This window comes from Trachurus japonicus, chromosome 8, assembly GCF_045865225.1.
Source record: "Trachurus japonicus isolate A0001 chromosome 8, Traja_1.0".
Taxonomy (NCBI): domain Eukaryota; kingdom Metazoa; phylum Chordata; class Actinopteri; order Carangiformes; family Carangidae; genus Trachurus; species Trachurus japonicus.
The window spans coordinates 4,390,942-4,408,822 of NC_140914.1; the positions used below are offsets into that span (position 1 = coordinate 4,390,942).

Consider the following 17,881-nt stretch of genomic DNA (forward strand, 5'->3'; position numbering starts at 1 on the left):
ACCTGGCCTTAATATGAAAACCAGCTATTATTTAAGGAAATATGTTAAAGACACACATTTTAGTTGTAATAAGATGCATTTTCTTTGGAATTACTTTTCAGAATTTCAACGCAAAGTCATAAGGAAACTTCTGGATATTGAGGACATCCTTCACGGCCAAAGCGTCCTGTTGCAGGTGGGACAGGTGTATATGGTGGTGGTATTGCTGGCAGTAGCTAGTCTGTTGGGTGGTCTTTGTCTTTTTTGCTGCATCCGGACCGTCCTCTCCACCTCAAGTGTTTGGGTCCCATTGAGGCACAGGCCCAATTCCAACCCCTCATGGACTCACTGACTTAGAGGCGCGTTCATGGGAAGTTCATGAGTGTGTGAGGGCTGTTCTGTTGTCAGATCATCAAGTCAGTGAGTCAGTGAATGAGTCCTTTCTGCCCCCTTACCGTAAGTCAGCACCGACGCTGACTTTGGGTAGGGGAATTACCCACAGTTCATAGCGTTGTGAAGTCAAATACAGGGGCAGCCTTCTGAACGTGAGTGTAAAAAAAAAAAAAAAAGTAAATAAACAAATGCAGTCAGAGAGCTCTGCCGCTCTCTTTATTGTTAATGTACAGGAGCGAAAAAGAAAAGTAGAAGAAGTTAACTGTCAGTATTAACGTGTGCAGTTTGTGATTATTGATGATGATTTGATCAGATCTGATCCAGGAACATTTTGTTTTGAGTCTGCCCCCCTCACACACCTTGTGCGTGTTGAAAGTACGGTAAATTATCAGTCCACAACATGTTGTTGTCATGGTAATGTGTGGTGAGAGTGTGTAAGTGCTGTTCCATTCATGTTTACAGCATCTGGACCCTCACAGACTCTCACACTCTGACGTCACATAAGTCAGTGAGGGTTCAACCCTCGAGTAATTAGGGGGTGGATTGTAACTGGGCCACAGCTGCCATCAGGTGTTTTGGTGGACGGCCATGCTCACCAGTTCTCCGGGCTTGACGTTGCACTTTTTAAGTGCTGTTTTCATCTGGTCTTTAAATCGCTTCTTCTCTCTTCAGTACATGAAATTCTGATGTTCTTTATGCAAACTGAATAAAAACAATGCTACATGAAAACTCAGCTTTACCATCATTTTCCCAGTTATTGCCTCTTGTTCTGAGTTTTATATTGTTTTGTCTTTCTTCTATTTCAGATTGCTCACAAACAGCCTGATGGCATGAACATGAGGGGGAGGGGGATTAAGAAGGCCTTCCGGCCTACGGCTCTACATGCTGTTGTCTTGGGTAATTACAATATTGTTTGTTATTAATGTTTTTACTTTACTAGAATTAAAGTTTTCAAACTCTGACATTGTTATTGATTTTGTATTACAGATGCCATCAAACACTGGGACAAGTCAGCTGTTGTCATCAGCTGTTAAAAAACATGCCCCAGGAAGGTCTGGTGGAGGGGGGTACGACAAAAGGAACCTGGCAAACAATGTGGCTTTTGATACCCCTTAAATGGCGTCATTTGCAACCCTCTCCTCTCCCCATAACACTGGCGAAAGTTAAATAAAGTTTTATAATGTTGAAGTGAAGGTTTTTTAAATAAATGTTTAGTTTCATATTTTTACACAAGTGAGTATTTTTAATTGATTTTGTAAAATGTTGTTTGTTTCATTAGTGTTGTTGTGTTCAAGGTTGTTTCTGTTCATTTGTTTAACAATAAATAGTTCAGTTTGAATGTTTTGTGTCTTCAATATTGTTTATATTTTTCAAAAAATATTGTAGCTACTGAAATTAATGAAATGCTACATTTTGTAAAATATGATTGGTCATCACGTAGCCTATTGCATATTGCCTTAACTTGGACAATGATAGTGTAAAATGAAAAATTTGATTTGGCACTTTTCTCTCGCTCTGGATGTTTTAATATGACGCGAACGTTATTGCTTTTCAGCAACGTTTAGTAATAGGCCAGATCACAGCTGATTAGGGGGACATTTGGACGTCACTTCCAGGACGTGGTCACCAGGACGTCCTCTCGACGACATAAATTTGACCGGTAAGTGGTCGGTCAGGGTCATTAAAAAGCCGTCGAGGTGACGTCCTGGTGAAGACGTCCTGGAAATGACGTCTAAAACATCGCCAATTTGGCCTAGTCCGGAACGTCACCGAATGACGTCAGCTCGACGTTAACTGGACGTCATTTGGCTTGCTGGGTGTAAATGCTATTGACAACAAAGATAATTCAATCTAAACAAAACAGCCACACACAAACAAAGTAATAATGAATAGCTAAAATTATTAAAAAGCATTAGGAGACCGGGAGAACTAAAGTGCAAAAACAATGATTGACGTTGGGATGTTAATTGCAGCGGGCCAACATTTGCAGCGGGACAACAAGGTAGCAGCAGCAGCAGCAGCAGAGAGTTTCTAATAGAGACTGGCTCTGGTAGCAGGCTGCTGGGTTCACACCGGACGCCGAAGCACCGCGAACAGCGCGGAACAGAGACCGCTTCCCTTCGGTGCTCAAGTACCGGTTGTGTAGTTCAGACCAGAAGTGACTCGCGCCCTGCAGCAATCGGTTGGGCATCTGGTCAATTTTGTGCGCGAGCCGCGAGCGAAGGCGTCAATCTTGGCAGGAACACACACACATGAAACAACGAGAGAATCCGGTCAATTGTCAAAATAAAGCACTTTTCAAAATAAAACACAGCGATTGACAAATGCGATCATATTTGTGTGTGTTTTATAGCTTATGTCAGACTCGAGAGAGATGAAAACACGCACGCCCGCGCACACACACACACACACACACACACACACACACACACACACACAGAGAATTGACTTGAGGCAGTTTCAAGCCTGCAACCCTGAGCAGGGCCGGACTGGGAGACTTTTTCAGGCCAGGGGTCAGTCATGTAACCAGGCCACCCTGGCTTTGCCCACACGCGAACGTTCACGCCCACACCTACATGCATTGCACGCATACACGCACATGCACGCATGAACACACAGGCACACACACACACACACATACCCACACACACACACACACACAGTGCATTCCAAATAGAAGTTCAAATATGAGACCTATGTACAAACTAAGTTAGGAATATACAGTAACTTTTGTGTTTGGGGCCGGGCTGGTAAATACAGTAACACAACGATCCTCAGCAAAATCCACTAACACACTTACTAGAAGAGAATAAAGGTTTAACGCAGTGCCAAGGTTACATAAAAGTCATATCATGTGGAATGTCAACTGCCTCTTTGGCATATATTTTTATGTGTAGCCTACAATATAACCTAATAAACAAAGACAACAAAGTCCAAATCAAACAATTAATCAGCTATGAGGAGACAGCCTTTGAATGCATGTTCACAGAACATGCACGCACTGATAGACGCAATGTATAATACAGTCCGAGAGTATAGTTCCTAATAAGCAATCACATAATATTGACTCATGTTCTAATATAGGGCTGGGATACATAATAGCAAGTCAGCAACAGACAGCAAAATTCAACACCACTAGTGCTTAATAGAATGGCAGCTATTACCGTATTACAAATGAGAGCCATTTATGTCAAATGGCAGTGCCTGTTGGTGTTATGTCTGCAACTTGCATGTTGTTGCTCTAGAAATGATTCTGTACCTTCTGCCAACTGCTCTGCACTGGCTTCTCCTGAAGTACCAGCAGGACTCATGTCATCACCATCACCACCTTTGAATAGCAAACATATGCTTACAGTGTTTTTCCATACACTATAGTTCATACAGTAAGATAGTGTAGCCTATGTCTCACTTATATTTGCCCTTGTATTCATATACATAATAATGGAGTGATAACAGTAGCCTAAATAAAAAAGTGGCTTGCTTAATTTCATGGCCAGGGCCTATAGCCTACTGTGTAAAAGTTTCATTTCATTTTCTTTTATTTGTTCGAGAGGGACAGTGTACATTAATGAACATTTTAAAAAGATAAAATGTAAATGCACCCAATTATAGCCAATAGGCTAATTTGGTGTGTACAGCCTCACGGACCCAGGTCCCTGGACCTCAAAGCCTTCTGACAAGAACCAGTGTTTTGTTGTTGTTGTTGTTGTTGTTTTTTTTTAAATAACTTACTTGCAGAGGTATCTTGGCTGGGGGGGGGGCTGAATAAATTTCTCAACTTAAGGCATTTGGCCGCATCCTCCTCCAGCGCCTTTCTTTTTCTCTCTCTCTCTCTCTCCCTCGGCACCGCCTTTTCTTTTCTTTTTTTACCCGGGTTGGGGTCCATGGTTTAATAGTCGAAGCCTCGACTCTCCCTCTCTGCTCGGCGCTCGCTACACACCCGCAGCTGCAGCAAGTACCAGACACACCACACACACACCCCTTCCTCCGCACGCTGTCTGTGTGGTTGATACGGACTGTTGGGGCGGGTGTTAATCAAAACAAACCAATCGCCTTGTCCTCCTCACATGCTACTGGCCTGAGTGGCCTCTGATTGGCCAAGCCTGCCTCTCTGACTTAGAAAAAAAAAGTCAGATAGCCGCGGCGCCGGCTGACCGGCAGACTTAAAGAAAAAAAAAAAAAGAGAGAAAGTGAGAGAGAGAGAGAGAGAGAGAGAGAGAGAGAGAGAGAGAGAGAGAGAGAGAGAGAGAGAGAGAGAGAGAGAGAGAGAGAGAGACGCAGGCCAGCAGGCCAATCATAGGCCGGCGCTTCGGGAAACCTCCCGGTTCTCCCGATGGCCAGTCCGGGCCTGACACTGAGGATGTGCAGTGCAAAACAGGCACATTGCAGCCACTAATGCAGGGAAAGTTCACTTGTTCTTTGCACAGATTGCAAATGAAACACTGTTTCATTATTTGACTACTGTAGCCTACTTTTACTTTTCGTTTTTGATCTGCACTTTTATTTTCTCTTTTTGAATTTTGTATTATTTCATGTTTTTGATTTTGACTCATGAAATATGACTGATATAGCCTACTTGGTGCTAGTAAGTTCAATAAATTTGAAGTAATTTTTGTTGGGGCGACGGGGGGAAGTGGGGCTTGAAAATCCCCACTTGTTAAAAGTGGGGAATGACGAAAAAAGTTTGAGAACCACTGTTGTAGACACAATATCTGGCCCATATCAACAAAGATACAAGATACAAAGAGGTGACAAGGTTCCAGACAAACTCACATAGCAGGGGCCCTGGTGCTGGTACAGATCATGTTGTCTGTGATTATTTTATAGACTTCGCTGCACTCACTGTTGGAAACGACAGAAATTTCCACCTCCTGAAGCGGCATATCAGGAGGAAGAGACTCTGACGGAGAGAAGAGATGTTAGTGTAGACCGCTGATCCCAGAGATCTTGAGCACCGCCATGTATTAGCAGAGAAGTGCAATCTACAAGCTCTTGTAGTCAGATGAAAGTATGAAGTAGGGAACTTGAATTAAGTACAAAAACTTAATGAAAGCAAAACAAAACACAGTTAGACTGACTGGCTGAGAAGCACACTGAGAGGCCGATGCGCCTCTCCCACCTTGTGCTCTGAGAGAGAGAGCTGGGATCTACTGTAGCTACATTACCTGGATCTGACTACGGTCAGGTCTGGACGTTAGACATTTTGGTTTCAGGTCTGGTTCAATTACTTTCACAGAATGTAAATAAAGATGAACACAATATCTGCAATTGTTCTGGAGCCATTCAACACTTGCCATCTTGGATAAACTCCTGGCTGATGCAAAACAGGGCAAAGGGGCGGAGCCTGTGAGGAGCTGAGACTTTGGTGCATGAAGGCTCGTGGCAAACATAGGAGGGTCATTCCTACTATCCGGTGCCATTTGAGTCTGTATGACATAATATGGTATATTTTGTGTAAAAATAGACTTATACTACTTTTTAAAAGCTTATTTTACATTGTTAACCCTCCTCTACCATAGAACACAATGTTATGTGCGCAGCATTAATTTAACTTAAAATAATTACCCAGATTTTAACAGAGGTGGGCTAAATTGCCATGTCCCCAATCATTTTTGCTAAACTTAAGTTACACATACTGACTTGTCACTTATTTATATAATTTAGACAATAAACACTTGTAATGAGGGAAATTTTAGAGACCAAGGCTGTTTTTGTTAAAACATGTTTATTTCTGCTGTAAAGTTAATTACAAAAAACAGAAATGAAACAAGAATAGTAAGTGCGGGAGAGGTTAAAAAACCCTATATGGGCTTATAAAAAGCACCTCCCCAAGAAATACACAAACATGGGAAATGTCGTGTGAAAACATTAATGCGACTGTCTCACTCTAGTGGTCAGGAGAGGAACTGCAGCTGCTGCTTCTCCATGTTTCAGTCACTACTCCATAGATCAGGGGTGTCAAAGTCAAATGCATCAGAGGGCCAAAAAAACAAATTTGCTACAAGCCGAGGGCCGGACTGGTTCAATTTTTATTAAAACATATTAAAATGATTGCACATAACCTATTGAACCAAGACCTAACACAGTGCATCGTATATTATTTAATGATTAAATGAATGAAGCAATATTTTCTTATGGCTCTGTCATTTATTTAAAGGGAAAACATTTTCAACAGGCAAACAGCAAAAAAGTTAATGTCCTTCAAAAATAAAATATGCTCCTTAATATCGAGATAAATGCATAAATGAAATTGCATGCATTATAAACTGAAAATGCAATATTGTGCTGCTCCCATGCTTTCAAATAGTAAAATGAGAAAATAAAAAAATAAAAATAAAATCAGTTGTATTCTTTCTCATGGCTCTTATCTGCAATTTTCCCTGAGTCCATTAACTGAAAAATAAATATAAATAAATAAAATACAAAAATCTATGGCACACAGACAAAACAATACTTCTTTCAAAGAAAAATCATGTCTTGTAGAAACAAAAAATAAAAATAAATAAAAATTTAACTGAATTAAAAACTAAAAATAAGTTAATGCTCTGTGATGCTCACTTGTCTGAGGCTGAGCCTGATACTTGGTGGTGTCCCATCTTTTGTACAAGTTCATCAATGTTCGGGGTCAGGCTCTGAGCTGAGGAAATCCTCAGGATTGACTCAAGGTGTGTATCAGTAAGACGGCTCCTGTGTGATGTTTTGTTTAGCTTCATCAAAGAGAACATTTGTTCACACAGGTATGTGCTGCCAAACATAGAGAGCGTCTGAGCAGCTTGGATGCGCAGCTGAGGCAATGTGTCGGGGATGAAACGTGCAAACTCAGCAGCACCCACTCTCTCATATTTTTCCCTCAGTGTGTCATTGCACTGGAGCTCAATCAACTCCATTTGCAGGTTTGTTGGTGCGCTTTCCACGTCAACTCCAAAAGGATTGGCGAGCAGTTCAAACCTGCTTTTTTGAGTTTCAAAGTCAGCAAATCGGCGTCGGAAGTCGGCGGCAAGTATGTTGAGTTTATCAGCAAACTGTGCACTCGGGAACACAGCGGTAGAGATCTTCTCTTTCATTGTCTGGCAGCTGGGAAAGTGGCTCAAGTTTTCTTTCCGCATCTGTGTCTCCCACAGGATCAGCTGTTTTAAACGCCTTCACTGTACTGTACATATCAGAGATGACACGCCCCCGTCCCTGCAGCTGCAGGTTCATCGCATTCAGATGGCTTGTGATGTCGCACAGAAACGCCATTTCACACATAAATGTTTCATCTCGGAGCTCTGTTGTGTCTTTCCCTTTGCTTTCCATGAACAGACAGATCTCCTCATGCAGCTCGAAACATCTTTGCAGCACTTTTCCTTGGCTTAGCCATCGCACAGCCGTGTGATAGGGCAAGTCACCATACTCTGTATCTAACTCGCCCAGAAATGCCTTGAACTGGCGGTGATTTAAACCTTTGGCCCTAATGAAGTTAACTGCACGCGTTATGATGCTCATTACATGATCCATTTTCAAGGCTTTGCCACATAACGACTCCTGGTGTATTACGCAGTGATAAGCTGTCAGCTCACCTGTGACGTTTTCGTCCCGCATCCTCTCACGTATTCTTGCCACCAATCCACTCCTATGTCCACACATCGCGGGTGCTCCGTCTGTTGTCAATCCCACGAGTTTTCCCCAAGGCAGCCCCATCTCATTTACACATCTGGATACCTCTTCATACAGATCTTGTCCTGTAGTTGTGCCATGCATAGGACGTAATGCCAAAAACTCTTCTGTTATGCCCAGGCTGGAGTCAACTCCACGAATGAAAATTGACAGCTGGGCAATGTCACTTGTGTCGGTGCTCTCATCCGCAGCAAGTGAATATGCGATGAAATCTTTTCCCTTTTCCACAAGCTGTTCTTTTAGATTGGTGGAAAGCTGGTCTACACGTTCAGCAACGGTGTTTCTGCTCAGGCTCACGTTTGAAAATAGCTGCCTTTTGTCTGGGCACACCGTGTCACAAACTTTAAGCATACAGTTTTTGATAAACTCTCCCTCTGTAAAGGGCCGGGCTGATTTTGCAACTTCTTCTGCCACAATAAAACTAGCCTTGACAGCAGCCTCGCTTTGTGATTTGGCTTTTGTGAACAGAGCCTGCCGGGACTTAAGACCTCGTTTTAATTCTTCCACCTTCTGTAGCCTTTGTTCCATGTCCATATTCTTGTCTTTGTCTTTGTGTTTCTTAGACGTTTCATGGTGCCTTCTTAGATTATATTCTTTCATTACGGCCACACTTTCTCCACACAGAAGACACACAGCTTTGCCTTTTACCTCCGTGAACATGTACTCTGCCTCCCACCTGGCTTTAAACCCCCTGTTCTCACCGTCCACCTTCCGTTTAGCCATTATTGGGGAGCGGGGTTGCTGAAAGTTGACATCTGCCCTGAATGATGACTAATGAAGCCGAGGCCCACTTGCGGCGCTGCAGTGAGTTCGCGGGCTACCGTTGCATTGTGGGAAATGTAGTCTTGGTGCGCAAAACACAAGCAGGCGGCTGTGGCCTGCGGGCCGGTTCTAATACTAATCAAATATCATCCCGGGGGCCAAGATAATTCATTCGCGGGCCGGATCTGGCCCGCGGGCCTTGACTTTGACACCCCTGCCATAGATATACTGTATATACTGACTAGATGCCGCGTTCCCAGGCAAATCTATTGAGTGGAATACGCCATCTTGGTCCGGGGGAAGCCGTGTCTACTTCCTGCACTAGTCAACAGAGGCAGAGGTCTATCAACCATTAAAATCGCCAAAACTCACCGAACATTCAACCGATTTTCCAGCCATTTGGTTTATTATAAATGTCAGACATAGATTTATGATACAACAACAAAAAACAAATTTTTGAAAATTTTTGAATTTTTTTAAAAAATGTATTAAACATACACTTACATACTCAGACACACACCCACATGCATAAATACACTGAAATTTGTTCTACAAGGGTCTGACCGGGTCTGACTGCTGGTCAGACGTATATACAAACCAGCTGTGTGTTTGGCAGAGAGAATCAAAAGACACCAGAAAGTAAAGAAGAAACAAATGAAAATATGGATATAGATTTTATTTGGTTTCAGGACAAATGAACCTCAAGGTATACCGCCTATCAATATACGAGAATATAAACTTTGTTGTTGTTATTTGTCTTTATTCAGGAGCATTTATCCGACCTGATTGACTCATCATTAAACCTCCTATGAGAGGACGTAGACAGAGAGGAGAACAGTGAGGATGACTCCGGTGGCTGGACCGACACTGGAGGAGGCTGCTGTGACGAAGCCCGGCTGGTTGGTGGTGATCTGGCTCTTGATCCAGGACTCATACTGGGACACCCGTGTAAAGCCTGATGGAATATTGGGCAAAGCACAGCCTCTTGAGCTTCCAAAACTCGACACTCCACCCTGGATCCACCTGGAGTCAGTTTTAGTCATCATGGGGCCGCCAGCGTCACCCTGCACAGGATTAACATGACGGTTAGTAGAGGAAGACAAACTCAGATTTATAACTTGAGTAAATGTAGTGATACCATTGGATTCCTGTTATTTATCCTGCAAAGATCCAGCTAAAGACTAATACTAAGCTAACAGTAGCCTACATGTTTACAATACTGTCTCAACCATGCAATAATCATTATTTATCATAATAAACCAAACAAACTCACTTTACAACACTCCCAGATAGCAAAATGACATTGAATCAACGTTGAATTATGGTCAGAAAGGTTGATTGTTGGTTATGGTTGAAAAATCAATGCTAGATCCGTTCTAAAAATTTAATGTTGAAAATATGACATTGAATCAACATTGAAGGATGGTTGAAATTGTAAATTGAAATGCCAACATTGAATCAACATTGTTTCACTGATGCTGTTTCAATGCACTGAACTGGGTGAGACCACATAATGAGAGGAAGGGGGTGTCAAACATATTCAATTAAGCACCTTATGCTGTAGACGTGATTTTTTTTTTTACTGTTAAAATCCTCTGAAGGCTTGTTTCTAGTTCATGACAAAAACGTCTACAATTTGTTCTCAGACAGTGAGAGCAAGGAGTGGAGCAGTCCAAAGCTCCACTTTACACCTAGTGGTGGTACATCCCAACTGCCAGGCGGCAGCAGTCGGCTTTCTTTTTTTCTCTCCCCTCTTTGACAGCGCTGGACCCTGCTCCTGTTAAAGTAAGTTAAAAATATTTTTATTTTACTGATTATAAAGATAGCGGTGTTTTTTGCTTAATGGAGTTTATTAAATTTTGTTCATGATGTATTTTAACTGGCACGTTTTCAAGCATACAGCTTCGGTTTAGCTGTCCAGGTGAGTGATAAAAACTGTTAATTTGAGAGTAATAAGGGGCTGTGTCCACCAGACGCGTTTTCAGCGCTCTGGGCGTCTATTTTACATTCAAACCCTATTGAGCTGGGCGCTCACAGCGCTCAGCGCCCTCGGCGGTAAAACGCCCTCGGCGCTTGCTTCTTTTTGTCGCGGCGCTCAGAGCGCTTCGAGTTGAAATCTGTTCAACTTTTAGAACAGCGCCGCGCTCGTCAATGTCACTTTTCCCCGCACTGACCAATCAGAATCAAGAAGGGGCGGGACTTACGTTACCGACAGCAACACAACCGGAGACGTGGCTCGGTTTATCATGACCCACACTTGTATTGAAGGTAGGCCGACCTCAGGGTCCATGTCAAAAGCTGCTGCTAATGCTATTGTGTATTTCTGACACAAGCTGCTGGTCTGTGTTGTGACTGGAGCAGCTGCCGTTAGCGCAGCTCCACCTGAGCTTTGTGAATTACCGGCGGCCGGAGCGTCTCAGCAGCAGTTTGGATGTCCTGTGTCGGGGAAACGCTTATTTACGTGACAAAATAATCAATGACAATCGCCTGACATTTTGTTTGTTTTACATGTAGGTTAAAAGGTGTGAGAGGCTGAGCCATGCCCCCGTCTAGGACACAGCGCTGCCGGGAAGAGTCCGTGAAGATGATTGAGCAGATAACCCCGGACCTCCCTGTCCCGGCTCCCGGTCCCATCCCGGTTCCACTACAAAGTCCTGCTGCTGAGCTGCTCAGCCACAAGTGCATCAACAGACACACGTCTCCTTCTACAACAACTAATCACTCCACAGTCCTCCACCCGCAGACAGCTGCTCCTCCGGACCCTCACCAGGCTCTGTACCGGGGGGACACACCTCTGGAGCTGCCTCCTCATCCAGCTGAGGACAGCAGCACAAAGACTGGACTCTTTACAAACAGGCCTGAACACCTTTAACTGCTAACAGCTGTATGGATTAGGTAACGTTATGCCCTCTGGTGAGCGAGCCTTTCTTTGAATGAAAAGTGCATTATAAGTTAAATCGATTATTATTGTCATTAATAATTAATAAAATGCTGGCTGTACAATGTAATGGCTCCTATGTGTAGTTCCCTGAGTCAAGCTCTATGTTTTTGTTTTGCTCGTAGCGTTGTTATTTCATGTGCGGTGCCACGGCTCCGATCGGGAGACTGATAAAACTAGGAGAACTAAGTCATATGTTTTCACATAAACTTGCCTTTTCAGAATAAACCTTGAATATTAAAAGCCTGTTTTCTGTCACTTTTTTCAGTTATTCGAATATGTTTAGTATGATTCCATATTTTTGGACTAAAATAACATTTATATCTGCCTACAATTAACACAGATACTTCCATTTAGATAACAGTCGATTCAGTAACATGTTTTCAATGTAAAATCAACTAAAAATATAGCAGCAGATTGCTTTTAGATGAACGTTGAATCAGTGTTGATTCAGTATCGCTTAATGGTTGAAAATATGACGTTGATTCAACATCTATCATAACGAGCGCTTTCAATGTTGATTAAATGTCGGGAATCAATGTTGATTCAACGTAGCTGCCTGACCATACTTCAACGTTGATTCAATGTCATTTTGCTATCTGGGCCGTCTTCACTACTAATTATGAATGCTCTGTTAGCTTAGTGTAGGAGCCATTTTAGCTTTATTTTGTTTTCTATTTTATTGTGATAACCTCCGTTGACATTGGAAGTGACATCACACGCTTCCGGGTCGCGGGGGTGATTTAAACCCAGACAATCAGTGCCAGGTGTTGCTGGTCCGAAGGCACACAGTTTTTGACCGTGTCATCGTGTCGTTTCGTGTCATGCCTGCCACTACACGCAAGAGGTATTGTGTTGTTAATAAATGTTGTTTTTACTATTGGAACCTCGTCTTGGGCACTTTTTGATTGATCGCACATGCACGCGTCCGAACACCTGCAAGACCAGCCGCCGTGACCGTCTCCTATCACTGGGACGGGAAGAAGGCCATTTCACTTAGCATTCACCTTTCGACGGGTACTTTCTAAAGTTGCAGTGGGTTGAGCCTTCAGGGCCACCATATTTTAGGGAACCACTTTCAATAAACCAATCAGATTCCTTTTATAATGGTAAACTGCCGACAGAATGTGAAGCTAAGTGTTCAAGACGTGTTATATGTTACATGTATATGCATATGTTGGGCGTCACGGTGGCACAGTGGTTAGCACTGTTGCCTCACAGCAAGAAGGTCCTGGGTTCGAATCCCGGCCTTTCTGTGTGGAGTTTGCATGTTCTCCCCGTGTCTGCGTGGGTTTCCGCTCCGGTTTCCCCCACCACTAAAAACATGGCTAGGTTAATCCTCCAGTCAGCGCCCCTGACCAAAGGCACTGGCTCATAATCTGGAGTTGGTCCCCGGGCGCTGCACCGTGGCTGCCCACTGCTCCTCAGGGATGGGTTAAATGCAGAGAAAGAATTTCACTGTACTAGCTGTATATGTGACTAATAAAGTACCTTTACAATACCCAATATATGATATGATTTGATATATATGTATATGTATATGTACAATAATGTTTTGCATTTTCATTGTCACTCAGTACAGAAATATTAATCCCATATGAGCCAGTACACAGCCTTGGATCCTGGATCAGGATGTGTCTGGTTGTTCCCCAGTTGAGGCCTTAACGTGAAGGTGCCTGAAGAGACGAGGTAGCGTCACACTCTCATGATGTTGTCTTTTATTTATTATCTTTTTATCGTCTCCATATCATCTCTTTATTAGGGTCCGGGCAGCTAAGCTGCCGGGACACTATTGTATTCCTAGGAATTCTTCTTCTTCTTCTTCTTCTTCTTTCTTTCTTTCTTCTTCTTCCAAGGAAGTCATACTTCCCATGGGCGAAAACTCACCAAACTTTGCACAAAGGTTCAGTCCCATGCCAGATGCACTCAACTCCAAGGACATGTGCCCCCCCCTCCTAGGGGGGGCACAATAAGCGTTTAAATTTAAAAACTTTAAAAATTCCTACCAAACCAACGGTAGATGCTACAGTGTTGAAACTTCACCACAATGTAGCCTCAATACTGCTGAAACTTTTGTCCACTTAAACTTATTACAAATTATGAAGTCCATCACTCTGTTTTTTTCAATAACTGTAAAACTTTTAAAATGTATCTCCTCCCACAATTTTTGCTCAATTGTCACCAAACTTGCTACAGAGCATCTCCAGACCGTCCTCCACAAAACTTGTTTCTCGGATTTTTGATTAAGCAAAAATTGAGCCTACAGTGCATGAAAACGTACTATAAACATATACCATCAAATTCTTGCTAAATACATTTTCAAACTTCCTGAAAAAAAATGAGAATATTCTGGAGTCATGGTTGATGAAGTTTAGCAAATATCAGAATTTTATCTCAAAAACTGAATTTTCTAGAACATTTTGAATTCTGCTCTCCGTAAAAATTCCTACCAAACCAACGGTAGATGCTACAGTTTTGGAACTTCACCACAATGTCGCCTCAATACTGCTGAAACTTTTGTCCACTTACTGTGCGTTCACACCAAAAGCTTCCAAAGCGTCAAAAACGCTCGAGGCTGGGCGTCAGACAAGACAGCTCCCAAAACGGCAAATATTTTCAGCCTCTTTGCTCGTCACGTGACTGACGTCAAAGTTCGACCGCGCTGGTCATTGGGGAGCCGAAATACAAAAAAAAGAAAAAAAAGGCAGCCGACGGACATCTCTATTCTGACAGGCTGCCGCCGGTTGCCGCTTAACCGCGTCATAGCTCATTACCCTAAAGTTAGTCTCGCCTGCCAGACCCTCCTCCAGAAAAGAAGGAGAGTCTGGCTGCTCCGCCTATGATTCTGCGATCAGAGAAAAAAACACTCCGGCCGTTTGGAATTCTTTCAACCAGTCACAATCATTGTGGTCGGCGCCGTAGCAACGCCGTAGCAACGGCGCGCTTGCAAAATATTGCCGGTTGGAAACTGGATTTCGGTCCGCGGTGTAACGACGGTCGGCATCCGTCGACGGATATTTATTATTTTGTTCAGTTTAACGGCGGTTGGCAACCACTGACAGATATGTATTCTTCTGTTCGGTTCATGACACGGATCCATGGTTCGGTTCCTGTTGTTGTTTGTTGATGTTTCCCTTTACCGGGCGGACTGTGAAAGCTGCAGCACGGAGGCGGGACTTCCGCCGGGTGGCTCGTTCCGACCAATCAGAGGCTAATCGCAGCAACGCACTTCCGTCAGGCCAGACTACCCTAAAGTTAACCACGGCTCAACTTCTCGTCTGGTGACGCTTTGGAAGCTTTGGGCGCTCTGGAAGCGTGGCGACGCCTGTTGACGCTTTGGACGCTCAGTGTCGCAGGGCTCTCATTGAAAATGAATTGACTTCCGGCGTTTTTGACGCTTTGGAAGCTTTTGGTGTGAACGTACAGTTAAACTCATTACAAATTATGAAGTCCATCACTCTGTTTTTTTCAATAACTGTAAAACTTTTAAAATGTATCTCCTCCCACAATTTTTGCTCAATTGACACCAAACTTGCTACAGAGCATCTCCAGACTGTCCTCCACAAAACTTGTTTCTCGGATTTTTGATTTATCGAAAATTGAGCCTACAGTGCATGAAAACGTATGACTGTAAACACTACTGTAAACATATATCATCCAATTCCTGCAAAATACATTTTCAATCTTCCTGAAAAAAATTGAGAATATTTTGGAGTCATGGTCGATGAAGTTTGGCAAATATCAGAATTTTATCTCAAAAACTGAATTTTCTAGAACATTTTGAATTCTGCTCTCATGGGAACAACTGCAGTCAATGTGAGAGTGACATTTTTAACCATCAGATTTTCTCTTATGAAGCAAAACACTTAGGGCGCATTCACACTGTCCTCCTTTGGTCCGCTTTAAACGGACCAGAGTTCGTTTGCTCGGATAGTCCGGTTCGTTTGGGCAGGTGTGAAAGCTCATACGAACTCTGGTGCGGATCAAACAAACGAACTCTGGTCCGCTTGAAAACGGGGGTCTCGGTCCGTTTGCAAGTGAACCCTGGTTCGGTTCGTATGCAGTGTGAAAGCTCAGCGGACTAAACACATACGTAATGCATGACGTAGTGACGCAAAACCATAACAGAAAGAGGAGAAGAAGAAGAAGAAACAAATAAGGTGGCGGTTGTTATTGTCAAAGTTAGAAATTTAACAGCTTCAATCCCCGATTAACTACGTTAGCATTAGTGATGTGTAACAATGTAACGAAGCACAATACAAGTCCTGTTTATATTATTGAGTAGAGTAGAGAGTAGAGATATACTTTATTTTGTTAGGTTATTTTATTGTTACAAAACTTCAAATAATGGCCGAGTCCCAAATTGCCGCCGGTCCCAATTAACCGCCGGGTGTAGCAAAATATTTTTTATATTAAACGCCCATCCCAAATAAACGCCGGGTCAAACATTGTTCTATGCAAATATAGCGGGTGTCTCGAGACATTAAAGTCGGCCGAGGACCGACGAGACGTCAGCTGGTTGCTCCTGCCCGGTCTGTCCACTCCTCTCATCCGCACTTCAGCACCTGTCCTGGGCTGCACAGTGTCGGCTCGGCTCGGCTCGGCTCGCTCCTCGTTTTAAATGACTTTACTCCTTTTAAAAGTAGCGTAAACAGCCTTCTGTTCTCTGATTACTCATGCGCGTCTATAGGCTATACGTTGCATTATTATTAGTTATAGACCTACTTCATTCAATCAACAACAAAAAAAAAAAAAAAGGACGGTGGTGCGAGCCAACAGGTGCTGAAGTGAGGGAGAGGAGTGGAGAGACTGGGCGTCCGCGGGGTTTTTGCAACTTGCGGCGGATCAGAGAGGGCGGAGGACCGACATGACGGGGGGTCTCGGTCTCCTGGTACCTGTGCGGGCCAGGACCACGGAGGTCAGCGAGACAGAGAACAAGTCTGCTACTCCGCCCTGGCCGTATTTACAGTAATGCCTCGAGAAACGCACGTATCATTCCACCGCCGCCTGCCGCCACAGAGTGAAGCCTCTTTCCCCAGAAGGAGGTCCAGGTTGAACACTATTAATAAACGCAGGTCCCTAATAAACGCCTGTTGATTTGAGCGATTTAAGCAAATAAACGCCCGGGCCCTTATTTGGTGTTTTACGGTAGGTTATACCTTGTCCGCCGTCTGTGTAGCAACAACGCCAACAACTCGACATCTCTCATCAGTCTCCGTCTTTTCCTCTGGTACCGTTTCTCCGTCCTCAGTGCAGTAGTAAGAGCGAAATGCGCTCTGCTTCGCTGCCTTACATGGTGGTCGTACTGCACGGCTTGCTGAGCCAAGTGCAATTGGTACATAAAAAAAAGAAACAACATCCCCAAAACAGCCAACTTCACATGCTGCTCCATGTTTACTGTTACCCAGCAGGTCTGTCAGTCGCGAGCGGAGTGACGTCGACTTTTGACGCTCAGAAAGTTTGGTGCGCTTGGGGCGCAAGTTTGGTGCGGTTCAGAAGTTGCAGTGTGAACGCGGAACCGAACCAAGTGATAATGCAACAATGTTGCAACTTTCAGCCCCCCAAGCGAACTCGAGTCCACTTGGTTAGGTGTGAAAGCAACCTTATTATTAATGTAGCCGGGTGGGAAAATGTAGTGCAACTGCTTACTAACGCCACCAGAGGGCGCTTTCTCGGTTTGGTGAACTGGTTGTAGAGCAGGTAGAAAGATACCGGAGGTCGCCATCTTGCCCGCAGCGGTGCGACCACACTACGGTTTTCCGAGGTTAATGAGGGTAAATATGATATAAATGTGTCTGTTTACATGAAGTATCTAAGGGATATGTTTAAGAGTAATGCGTGTTTGCAGGCTGAAATGTTTATTGTTTATGTGGGCGTATGTGTTAGTGGTTGGCAGGTAAACGGACGACGAGAGAGACCCAATGGTTGTCATGTAGCAGGCCGTCGTCAGTGCTGTTTGTGCTAGGCCTACAGAAAAAATGCACAAGTCAGTAACGTTATGTATTACAATACTGCACATTCGTTGTGATGTTTTGACCTGTGAATGTGAGTGTTTAATGTGAATTTGTGGGCTCTTTGTGTTATAGGGTCGAGCCACTGTAGTTAATTCTTTGCACTCTATTGTTGCTTATAGGGACATTTTTGTACACTCTG

General features: G+C 43.6%; 1 pseudogene; it reads right to left on the reverse strand.

Annotated features, from left to right (window-relative positions):
- Window positions 1–6,352: 6,352 nt before the first annotated feature.
- On the reverse strand, window positions 6,353–9,003 carry LOC146982387 (general transcription factor II-I repeat domain-containing protein 2 pseudogene; annotated as a pseudogene).
- Between the last annotated feature and the right edge of the window lie 8,878 nt (window positions 9,004–17,881).